The following is a 12,883-nucleotide window of genomic DNA, read 5'->3' as shown; positions in this document are numbered from 1 at the left end:
TTTGTACCAATGCGATAGCCTATGCAATACATTAGGCTACATATTGCCTGGAATATGTTTAATATTTTTTAATTTAAACGAAAAGAGGCAAGGTTGTTTTATATTTAGTTTTGTTATAAATACATGCAGTGAATAATCAAGGCTATGTGTTGCACATTTGTGTGCTTTAGAATGTTTAAAATGTATTGAAATGAAATCGAAAAGAAGCAGAGTGGTGTTTTATAGCATATTTCGTTTTATTGTTGCCTAAAATGAACATGCAGAGATAACCGGAGTCGCAGAGCCAGAGCGAGCTGAGTGCCGCTTTCAAGAAAGCGCTGTTCCATAAACAGAATTACTGGACTCGCGTCCTCGGGATCATTCTCCTGAGTCGGACTTGCGTTGGCTTCTTGGAAACGCCTAATGCCAGCGCTTGTTTCTAGTGACAAACATGCCGAGAAGCAAGAACAAGATCTGCTGTCTATCATCCATTGTTATCGCTTTCTTCACGCGAAAATGACGTCGATCGCTTCTTTCCAGCATACCACGCCTATCAAGTAAGGGTACTGTTGGCGGTGGAAACGCAAGCCTGATCATGGTGTACCCGACCCGTACTGTACTGTACCGTACCGTACCCCTCAGTGGAAACGAGGCATAAATGTGCCTTACTTGACAACTTGTGATTTTAATAATTTAAAATGCATCTTAATTATAGATCTGAATATGAGCAAAGATACATGAGTTTATTACAACATGGATACAAGTAATTGACAATATTACCCAATATATACCTCTTTAATAACCTTGCTCCACTGAAAACCAGGACAGTTTCATTTATTCTCTCTGCACCTTGGTTTACTCCCACTCTTAGAAAATTAAAAGCAAAAGGAAGACAACTTGAACGACTTTACAGGAAAACCATTTTCACTGTGCACAAAGACTACATGTCTTCAAAGCAAATCCTCTTTTACAAAGATTATATTTCTAGGGCTAAAACCATTTACTATTCTGGTTTAATCAGTTCAAGTGAAGGAAATTCACAGGCCCTTTTTTCCCTTATTACAAACTTCACAAAACCCCGGGATCCACTTCCTCCTCACTTATACTCTTCTGATTTTTGTAATTCTATACTATCATTTTTCTCTTTAAAAATTGAAGACATCCACCAGCAACTTGTGTCTACTTCTTGTCTGAACTCACCATCTCAGTTTCATTTGCTCCCACCAATTTATTTACAGCATTTGCCTTACCCTCAGTAAATGAAATTTCGGAACTCCTTAAAAAATCCAAATCTTCAACCTGCAGATTAGACCCCTTTCCTACTGTTCTTGTGAAGGTCGCTACTCCTTTTCTGTCCCCTCTCATTACAAACATCATCCATTCTTCTCTTACCACTGGTATTGTTTCTTCTTCTCTTAAAAAAACTGCTGTAACTCTAATTCTTAAGAAACCTGGTTCAGATCCCAACAACCTTAATAATTTTCATCCTATTTCAAATCTCCCATTCATTACCAAAATTCTTGAAAAAATAGTTGCTGCTCAACTTTACTCATCTTTCCTACAATAATCTATATGAACAATTCCAGTCTGGTTTACCTTCGGCACTCCTTTAAATCACTAATGACCTTCTCCTGGCTGCTGACTGGTTTACTATCTATTCTCCTTCTGCTTGATTTGAGCGCAGCATTCGATACAATTTCACACACTATCCTTTTAGACAGACTTTCCTCTATTGGTATTACTAACTCTCCTCATAACTGGTTTTATTATCTCTCAGGCCGCACTCAGTTTATTCAGTTAAAATTATTCACCTCTCATTCAGTTTCTGTCACCACAGGAGTCCCCCAGGGCTCTGTCCTGGGACCCCTGCTTTTTATAATTTATCTTCTCCCTCTTGGTCACATCTTCCGTAAATATCAGATTCAGTTCCATTGCTACAGATGATGCAGATGACACCCAGCTCTATCTTTCAACCAAACCAAACTCAATACTTCCACCATCTTCCCTTACTAACTGTCTTCTAGACATAAAATCTTCACTTCAAATTTCCTTAAATTAAATAGCAATCAAACAGAATTGCTTCTTATACGTACAAGATCAACATTAAACAAACTCCATAATTTTTCAATTCCCATTGATAGCTTCTTCATCTCAGGTTAAGAGTCTGGGTGTCATCTTCGATAGCACCCTTTCTGTTACGTCTCATGTAAATAATGTTACCCGGTGTAACGTTTGATCAGGTACCAGTCCACCAGAGGGAGCAATCACCTGAATATTGAACTCTGTTACTTCCTGTTCCTGCCACATCAGTTCCTGTCTTGTCATTTCCTGTTACTCTGTATTTAAGCCATGTGCTATCACTGCCTTATTGCGAAGTATTGCCAGTTCTCTGCCTTACTAAGCATTCTACTATTCTGTTTTGATTTACTGTTATGACCATTGTTTTGCTTCCTGACTCACGTTTTTGGATTGCTGTTTTCTGGAGTTGTCTGCCTTTGGATTGTTTTACATGTGCTTTGACCTATGCCTGTGACCTGACCTCGAATTGTGACTGTTGTTTGGATTTTATGCTCAGTACCTTAATAAAGACCCACTTATGGATTCTACTCAGCCTAAATCTACTTTACACCAGGTTTTCTTACTATCATCTCCGAAATATCAACCGTATGCACCCTTTCCTTACGCCTCATTCCACTGCCATTCTTGCTCATAGTTTAGTCACTTCTCGTTTAGATTACTGCAATTCCCTTTTCTTTGGCCTCCTGCATAAAACACTCCGTAAACTTCAAATGGTCCAAAATTCAGCTGCTCGTATTATCACCCGTACCCCCTCTATTCATGACATCACTCCTATCTTACAACAGCTCCATTGAGTACCTATCATGATTTATCGTATCAACTACAAAATACTTCTCCTAACTTTTAAACTCATTCATCATAATCTTGCCCCTTCATTTCTTTCTGATCTTCTCCATATATCCACACCTGCTCGCACTCTTAGATCCTCTTCTTCCATCCATTTCACTGTTCCCCGTGTCCGCCTTGTTACTACGGGGAGCAGAGCTTTCAGCTGCTCTGCTCCTCAGCTCTGGAACTCGCTTCCACCAGACCTCCGTAATATTGATTATCTCTCACATTTTAAATCAAAAATTAAAACCCATCTTTTTAGAATAGCTTACTCCCTCTGATCACAACTGCATTGTATTTTAATTGTATTGTATCACATAGTCTCTTAATTTAAAATTCTTATTGTTTTGTTGATAATGTATGGTGACCTTGAGTGTCAAGAAAGGCGCCTAAAAATAAAATGTATAATAATAATAAAAGTAATTGACAATATTTCAAAACAGTTGGCATTTTGAGCTACTTAATGTTTCTTTGATTTTGCAGACAATCAAGCAACTGTGTCACCAGCAAACGTCTGATACTGACCCAGAAGATGGTGTGGTGGTTCCAGAGATCCAATGCCCTTTATCTGAACAGAGCCTTGCTGTCCTGCAGGGATTAATTGATCCCCTGAAATCATCACTGAACTTCCGAGAGCTCTATGTCTAAGACTGAGCTTTACTAACATTTGACTTCTAGCAAAAAAAAAGAAGCTTACAAAAACACATGCTGTTACATCAGAAATGTAATTCAGAAGAACATCACATGTAACAGCGTTTTGGAAAAACTAACTTCATGACACTGTTGTGCAAATCTAAAACTTTGTAAGCCACTCTTTAAAGTAGATAAAGTAGTGTTTTTTTTATTTTTAAGAGGTGAAAATAATTAAAAGGACGTAAGAGTGCATTAACAAATCTGTTCTAAACCCTGTAAAAGTAAGCTCCCTGTTGCACTGCAATTTTCATGTTTTCTTTAAATTCATTTAAACTTGTTAAATGTGCAGTGGGAAATGTGATTGTCTAGGTGCATGCACTGACAACAGGGTAGCAGATTCTGTGGTCTGGCATAGGTTCCCTGCATGTATGGTCAAATAGAACCGTGATTTTAAAAGCTTGTCTCTCTGAAAGGAGCAGATGTCTATGTGCTTGACCAGACAGCCACTGCATTACTTTTGACACAGAAAATGCCTTAACCTCAGAATCTCCATTTAGGGCAGTAAACATACATGCATATATTTAAAGTATCTAAAAATAGACATTGCCTTAACACTTGAGTAACAACAAATTTACCAAGATTAATTCCAAGATTAAAAAATCTTGGAATTTATTCAAGATTTGCATTTCTTTGCTGTGCGTTAGAGTGCCACTATCACTCATTTGTGGGTCAAGATGTGACGCAATGTAATCAGAGTCCATCTGAATAAACATTCCAGAAAATAAAAAAACAAATATCATCTGAAGAAAATGCCATATTCAAAAATAGAAGTTCAGGGGTAGTATTCACAAAAAATGTATCTTACCACTAGGAGTACTACTAAATTGCACTAAAATATTTTAGCTAGGAGTTTTCTCTTAAAAGTTATTCACAACGCCTTTCAGACCTAGACTAGACTCTAGTTCATTTCATTTGCACATAGAGTCTGGAACCGCTCCATTGAGAAATGTTTCCTTCTTTGTAGGCGGGTTCACTATTAAAGTTCAAATCTATTGGATCTGCCCAAGTCACTCACGATCTGCCATAGCCAATCGCTAACGGGGTGTCGTGAGTGACGTCACGCGCCGAAATGGCTGGAAACAACAAGTCCGAATGATCAGAGGATTATGTTTACAATAGGATTTCAGTCAAAGAGCGCCGCAGGTTTTGTTAATCTAGGAACAATTATTAATTCGAAATGTATATTTGACACGAAGGACAGTGATATATTCATTTAACGGTGGAAGCTGTGGGTAATCATTACAAATACGCCGCTGTGGTCGTTTTCTGATCTGCCGCAAATGCTGTAGCAGCTACAGTGAATGATCAGTCTGTCTCTATCTGCAGATGTGTAATAAACAACAATTTTTCATATTACGTCTTATTGTTTCTTAATTACCTTAATTATGGTCTTCAAAGTATGTGTTTGTACATTTTTATGTGGAATTCAGTTTTTTTTAGTAAAACAAATCAACCATTGCCATCTAAAACTGAAAATCAAATATCTTCAAAGTATGGTTTTTCACATTTTTATTTATGACAATTATTTTTAAAAAATCACAACCAATTTGTATGATTTACAACATGTAAAACAGACACACCAACCTCCTGCACGAGTGCACAAAGGGGCTCAAAATGTTCTATACATCACAAGAATCAGTAAATATACAGTTGGGAATATGAGCGACTGACATGACTCCTGAGCGGATCTTCAACCATAGTTTAGCAGCCAGGACTCGGGGCTTCCGAACACCGCGAACACCAGGCTAAACCGTCCGTCCAAAATGTCACGGTCATCGTGCACGAGCTGCCCAACACAAACTTCCAAACTTTCTGCCTCCAACACTTGGTCCTCAGTTGTGCAACAAGAGGTTAGACGATAACAATCCGGCTTTAAATTCTGTATATTCGGCAGTTTCTTTTCCAACAACGGACCGAATAGCTTTTCTCACGTCTTTCTCCGCTGCCATTACTGAACTCAAACTGACGCGCTTACATCAACGTCATCTTTCTCAGCCACTCCCTCTATTCGCTGATTGGTCCTACAAAAAAATTGATTTCTGGAAACCTAAGGATATGGAGCGATCCCAGACGTAGTTACTGAAGTAAAATGAAATTGAGCGGAAGTGCGTAGGAGGGAGCAGCCAGGCTATTTCAGACCTACTCTTAGTAAGGAATGCAGAACATTACACAGCAACAAATCCTGGAATGACGACATCTAAATATGTCTGTGTCCTACACAAAATAATAATAAGAAAAAAAGTAATCGAAATGCTATATAATGACATGTTTGTGCAGGCCCCAGTAAAAGTGTAATTCTAAAAAGGCAGAGAGAGAAAAGTCATGAATGAAATTATTCAAGGTAGCCAAAGGGCATGCTGTGTTCATATATCGTGTCTTTTGCGCGCTCAAGTTCGTTATTTTAAATGTAGGTGTGAGTGCCCGTTTTTTTCCAAGCGCGCCCGTATGGAGCGCACAGTTGGTCCATAAGGAGCGCACAGTTGGTCACGTGACAAGACCCAACCGGAGCGCAACCGCCCTAGCACTTTGGAAAAAGGAGAATGCGGCACCTTGCGTTTTTATGGTGCCTAATACCCTAATGAAAACCACCACTTGCCTAATAATGAAAAAACGACACTTGCATTAACACTTGCTTTAACTGACATTCTATTAGCCTAACTAGACTACTTAAAGCAAGGAAATGTTGCTCCTATTGAAGTAATGTAATAGTTGAATGACGGTGGATTATGAACTCGCCAAAATGAAAAAGAAACCCCAACTGGACGCAGGATCAGTTACTGCTGCTGACCCAGTCGGTGCTAAAAAAAAAATTATGATAATAATAAAAGTGAAATTCGGCACTGGGATATCAAGAAAAACTAGGCGTGAGACATGGGAGAGGATTTGTTTGCAGATCAATGCAGCATTCCCGCTTGTTTCGCGGACCCCGGACAACTGCGAGAGGCGCTGGTGTGCCCTACAATCCTTTCCCAGATAGCAAACTGACATTGAATCAACGTGGAAATATGACATCGAAACAACGTTGATCTGACATTGTTTTGCTCATCGAATTAACGTTGAACCAACGTCAGACGCGTCATTCTTTCAAAACTAACGGAAAATCAACTTGAAATCAACGCGTTGTTTCAACGTTATGAAAGCAAACCAATTTTCGATTTTCATTTAGCTTTGAAGAATGCCGCGTCTGACGTTGGTTCAACGTTAATTCGATGAGCAAAATCAACGTTGTTTCAATGTCATGAGAGACGTCGTTTCCACGTTGATTCAATGTCAGTTTGCTGTCTGGGTTGTGAATAGGTCTTAGTGAGTTAGTAGTTCTCTCGAATTCTTTTAAGCTGTCCCAGACTTAGGTGCTACTTTTAGGGCTAAAATGCTTCATGAATTACTTTTAGTGAAAAAAATTAGGAGTCCTAAAGTTAGGAGTGACACGGCCATTATCTTTAGGACTTGCTCCTAAATTCGCCAGTTAGGAGCTACTTTTAGCCTTAAAATTCTTTGTGAATACGGCCCCAGAAGAGTTTCTCTAACACAGTGGTTCTCAAGTCCAGTTCTGTAGACCCACTGCTCTACACATATTGTATGTCTCTTGTCTGATAAACTGTTTAGTTCATGGAGCTGTCTCATAACAAGCTGATGACCTGAATCAGGTGCTTACAAAAAAGACAAAATGTGCAGGGCTGCGATTCCCAAAAGCATTGTAACCCTAAAGGCAGGCATACACTGTGCGATTTTCGTCCGATTTTGAGCCGAATTCTGACTTGTGCGACTCTTTTTCGTGTCGGACCGATTTTCAGCTTTGTCGTGCGTCGTTTGTCGTGCAGTGTTCGTGCAGTGTACAGGGAGAAACGAGAGGCGATTAACCTCTCACGATCGACAATGGGATGGTCGGATGAATTTCTGGCATGTCAGAAATTTTGGTCGCTCCTCGTGACTATATCGCACAATTGAAGCAAAGCTACGAACCGATTGCCCTAAACTCAGTGTTTTTTCCCCTCACTGCACCTGCGCGAAACAGAAGTTTAACCATTTAATCTGCAGCAAAAATAAAATTAAAATAAAAACGAAAAGAGGGAGATCTTTAAGTTCTGTAGTTCAAACTAGCTACAAATTACTACAAATATGGCCATGCCCTTTTTTGCATTTTCCGGAGGGAGGGTTGATGTAAACGTATGGGTTAGTGACGTCTAAAACCCAGCTGTAGTCCCAATCGAGTCATTTTTGTAGGCAATATACTTCCTGATTTTTAAAAGACGGTATCTCTGCTTACACTGAACTTTCAGCGCTGCAACTTTGCAGATACTGTTCATGCACCAACAGCAACATTACACACTATTTAAAATGAAAAAAGTGAAATCGCAGTCAACCCCCCCTTTAAAAATCATTGTGTATTACTGAACAAACAAAGTCACCTATATCTTGGATGCCCTGTGGGTAAGCAGAAAAACAAAATTGAAAAAATAATAATAAATTGGGTGAACTATCCTGAAATGCATGAAGCGATACCTATTTATTTTCTCCTTGTTTATAGGACCAGTGTAGCCATAGCTCGTAATTTGCTCACAGTAATTTAACAGGTCTGAAGTCTCCTCGATCTAGAAAGAATTTTAGGTTTTCTTGAAACATTCATAAAAGGTGCATAGCAATAGAAAAGTACATAATCACAAATTATTTTCATATATACCATTTTAATCAGTGGTGAAACTTCCATGTCATTAACATTATCCACCATGATGTTTTCAAGGTTTCCACTTAACAGGTAATTGTAACACCACTCCTGTAGAAATCGTGGAGCTGGACCACCTTGTGCGAGACTTACGGCTAATATTTCCCCAGCAACTCTGTAACAAGAACAGAAAAATGAAATACAACTTTTACAGTCAGCAACTACATTTAAAACTCATGTTCCAAAGGAATTTGCTCTTAATTGGAGTATTCGCCAAAAAAAGAAAAATGAATAGATTAGAACTCCAATAATAATGTTCAAATAATACCTTTGTTTTCTTCAGAACAAGGGATTTACTTTATTTTCTGTTTTTACAGAATTTTCTGTTTTTATAGACTCCTAATCTAAACAATGTTCGATGAACTATTTCCTTAATGACTTAAATTTCTTTAATGACACTTAAGCCCCGTTCACACAGCGAGTTGATCCCAGGAAATTGCCGGCAAATTGCCAGAACGCCTTCTGTGTGAACGCAAACACGACCTGGGATTGCTTCTGGGATTGATCCCGGGTTGGGGACCTAGTAACATTGCCGTAATCAGTCCAAGATACAAGGAATATAGCCTAGACAAAACCTCAAAGAAATGCCACAATCAAGACCGCGGAGCAGAAATGAGGGAGAAACACACAGAATTCTGTGACTGTCCCTGCCATTAATGCTTGGATGACACCCACGTCTCCTTCCATAAATAATAATAATGCCATTATTTTTGGAATGGCTTATCGCGAAAGGAAAAAAATGTTTTAGTCGCATAACACCGTTAATAGAAACGCTGTCATTTCACAATATTTTTTTATCGACAATCAAAAAAAAAAACGCAAAAGTTTTGTGCAAATATGTATTGACGCCACTTAACCGAGCAAAAAGGTTTCACTCGGTTATGCAATTTTAAAACGGTTACTGCTAATCGGTTAACCGGTTAACCATGGACACCCCTACTGCAAACTGGAGCGAAGCAGAGACCAGGAGCTCCTCACTATCCGTACTGAAGCTGAGATCGTTCACCAGTGCGTGTACGGTATGCGCGTTTACATGTTTTCGACGCGTCCGTTATACGTCTCATCCTGACGTCATGTGTCTTCCCGGGATTTTTACGGGTTGTGTGTGAACACACACACAGATCCCGGCAAATCACTGGCAGTGTGAATGAACCGAAATCAGACAATTCCGGGACAAATGCTGGGTCACATTATCCGTGTATTTTCTGGAATCTCTGTGTGAAAGGGGCTTTACCGAAACAGTCCATCGTCAAGGTCATTTAGTGAGTACTTGGGCATTTTTCCTTTACCATTTTCTCCTTCAAAGAGCCGGGTCACTAATCATTTCTATAGTGAAAAAATTATTATAATAATTCGGCAACATTCCAACAACAAACAATCTGATCAGACCAAATTAATTAACATTGCAAAGGTTTTGTGGTCAAGGGTATCAGATGCAAAAATCCTCACCTGTCAGGAATTCTTTACGGAGAGCGCCTGTGTCGACTCCAGAATGTCACCTTTAAAGTGTGGATTGGTGAGCTTTTGTCGCTTCCACAGTGACAGAAGTTAATTCTAGACACACAGATAATTAATTCTTTGGAGGTGTCAACTTGTGCAGCAAGCCATCGCAGTATATCCTCTTCACTGTCAAATTGTGATTAAAGGGATACTCCACCGGGATTTCATATTAAACTATGTTATTCCCTTAATTAAGACGAGCTGATGCATACCTCTCTCGTCTCAGTGCGTGCACTCTATCGCTCTGTATTGCCGCAAAACTATGTTAGCACTTAGCTTAGCCCAGTGCATTAAATATGGGCCAGAAAGAGAAGCAACAAAACACTTCCTCGTTTTCCCTATTTAAACACAGTTACTCGATTAGTGTAACTCGACCTAGGCTGGTGACACAAAAAACGTTGTGTTTTTCTAAGCGTTTAAAATTAATGACTATATTGTTTGGTGGAATACCATAAAAAAGTGCTTTAGAGCACTTCAACTTGGCGCAACCCAGACAGCAAACTGACATTGAATCAACGTGGAAACGACGTCTCTCATGACATTGAAACAACGTTGATTTTGCTCATGGAATTAACGTTGAACCAACGTCAGACGCGGCATTCTTCAAAGCTAAATGAAAATCGAAAATTGGTTTGCTTTCATAACGTTGAAACAACGCGTTGATTTCAAGTTGATTTTCCGTTAGTTTTGAAAGAATGACGCGTCTGACGTTAGTTCAACGATAATTCGATGAGCAAAACAATGATAGATCAACGTTGTTTCGATGTCATATTTCCACGTTGATTCAATGTCAGTTTGCTATCTGGGAATAATACCTTCACTCGTGAAAAGTCCTCTTACCGGCTCCCGCTTTGTCGCATGTCACGTTGGCTGCATTGAAGGAAATAAGAGGGAGGGGGAGAGCGAGGAAGCGGGAGCCGGTAAGAGGACTTTTCACGAGTGAAGGTATTATTGCGCCAAGTTGAAGTGCTCTAAAGCACTTTTTTATGGTATTCCGCCATACAATATAGTCATCAATTTTAAACGCTTAGAAAAACACAACGTTTTATTTTGTGTCACCAGCCTAGGTCGAGTTACACTAATCGAGTAACTGTGTTTAAATAGGGAAAACGAGGAAGTGTTTTGTTGCTTCTCTTTCTGGCCCATATTTAATGCACTGGGCTAAGCTAAGTGCTAAAATAGTTTTGCGGCAATACAGAGCGATAGAGTGCACGCACTGAAACGAGAGAGGTATGCATCAGCTCGTCTTAGTTAAGGGAATAACATAGTTTAATATGAAAACCCGGTGGAGTATCCCTTTAAAATGGAGAGTTTGAGACAGCATTATGATACCAGTTATGTTTATTAAAGTACATTTATATTAAAGTAAAACATTTCAGGATTTTTCTCCATAATGGACTTTACTGGTAACCAAATGGTTCAAGGTCCAAAAGACAGTTTCAGTGCAAACTGTTCAAAGGGCTTTAAACGACACCAGACGATGAATAAGAATAAGAGTCTTATCAAGGGAAACTATCGCTCATTAAAAATAAATAAAAAAGTTTACGTTTTATAAGCTCAAATGGTTGCCTTGCTCTCTTCTGTGATGCGTGTTCGTGACTCTCCTGTTCGAAATCTTTCATCAGAATCTTTTTCGTGTCATTTGGTGGATTCAACAAACAAAATGAACAAATTGACTCGGAAAAAGATTTGTTCATTTTGATGAATGAGTTTGAAAAGGAGAGTTTGTTCATTTGGTTCCCACTGAAGTCCATTATATGGAAACAAAAATCCTGGAATGTTTTCATCAAAAATCTTAATTTCTTTTCGACTGAAGAAAGAAAGACATGGACATCTTGGATGACATGGGGGTGAGTAAATTATCACCAAAAGTGTCAAGAAAGTGAATTACTCCTTTAAGACCTCTCCAGTAGCTGCCATGCACGTGGAAATGGGGGAACAGCCATTAAGGATAAGAAGAACAAAAATTATGATAACATACTGGGTTAATCTTCAGGGACACTGTAGTTCTCATCTCGCTAAAGCCATATTAGAAGAATGTTGGGAACACACTAAAAGTAGTTGCTTTAATTTTGGATGGGTGGGCAATGCAAAAGCAGAAAGCCTTGGCCTCTGCAGTATAAAATATATCACAGCAGCCCATATCCAGATATTCCTCTGTGGTTTTTTATAAATCCATCAATTGACCTACATATACAGCAAATAATCAAAAAGAAATCTAAGCAAGCATGGGAAGCATGGATTCTGCCATCATTTCTGATTTCTCTGGTCTTGTGGCAGGATAATGACAGACCCATGTTTTGTGTACAAGCACATGGCCTATTGCTTGGGCCATGTGCTTGTGTTGTCTCATTAAGTAACCCCGCCCCCTTGTTATCCTCGTCTTGTCATTATTGTCTAGTCAGTTTCACCTTTTCTTGTCATTAGTGTCTCCCTATTTAATCTGTTTGTGTTTACTGTTCTGTGTCGGTTCACTGTCGAACATTGTGTGGTGTGGGTCAGTGAGTGCTATGCGTGAATCGTGTGATGAGAATTGTGGTTTGTGTAGCTGTTTGTTTTCTTTTCTTGGTCATCAGGGGCCCGTTCTTCGTACGTTGCTTAAAACATCCGAGATCAAATGAGACATCCAAGATAATATGATCGTGCTCATCATGATCCGGCTAATTTGGTTCTTCGAACACTCCTGCAGGTTATGATTAGTATAGCTTGAGTTATTTGAGATAATTGCACGTTCATGCGCTGGGTTAAAAGGGGATATGTATCGATACTAGAAACATTGATCAGCAACGCTGCTATTGGCTGTTCGCCGTGGCCAAAGAGCGCGCGCTCTGCTTTTTTTCTCCACAGAAGAGCAAGAGTTATTGCTTGAAGGATAAGCTGAATTTGAAAACTTAATTAAAACGCAGGAAACACCTTAAAGTGTGCAAAAGCCAGGAGAGAGAGCCGGCAAAAAGTAGCAGAAAAATTAAGTTTGTAGTTAGATGTTTTGATCACTTATTACAGTATTTATTTTTATATTTTATTTATATTTTAATAATTTCTGGGTGTTGAAAGACAGACAGTCTTTACGCGCTTAAGAAT

At 39.1% G+C, this 12,883-nt stretch overlaps 1 protein-coding gene and 1 pseudogene across 1 annotated transcript in view; both read right to left on the bottom strand.

The window, feature by feature from the left end:
* The window catches only part of LOC148971945 (uncharacterized), a 443,851-nt gene that overhangs the window by 318,484 nt on the left and 112,484 nt on the right, over nucleotides 1–12,883 (bottom strand). The gene's annotated exons all lie outside the window — the stretch shown is intronic.
* Nucleotides 7,989–10,662, bottom strand: LOC148971948 (G2/M phase-specific E3 ubiquitin-protein ligase-like; annotated as a pseudogene).

The sequence above is a fragment of the Pimephales promelas genome, chromosome 16, assembly GCF_988280905.1.
Source record: "Pimephales promelas chromosome 16, fPimPro1.hap1.1, whole genome shotgun sequence".
In the NCBI taxonomy this organism is placed as follows: Eukaryota; Metazoa; Chordata; class Actinopteri; order Cypriniformes; family Leuciscidae; genus Pimephales; species Pimephales promelas.
This window is presented reverse-complemented; position numbering and strand designations above follow the sequence as displayed.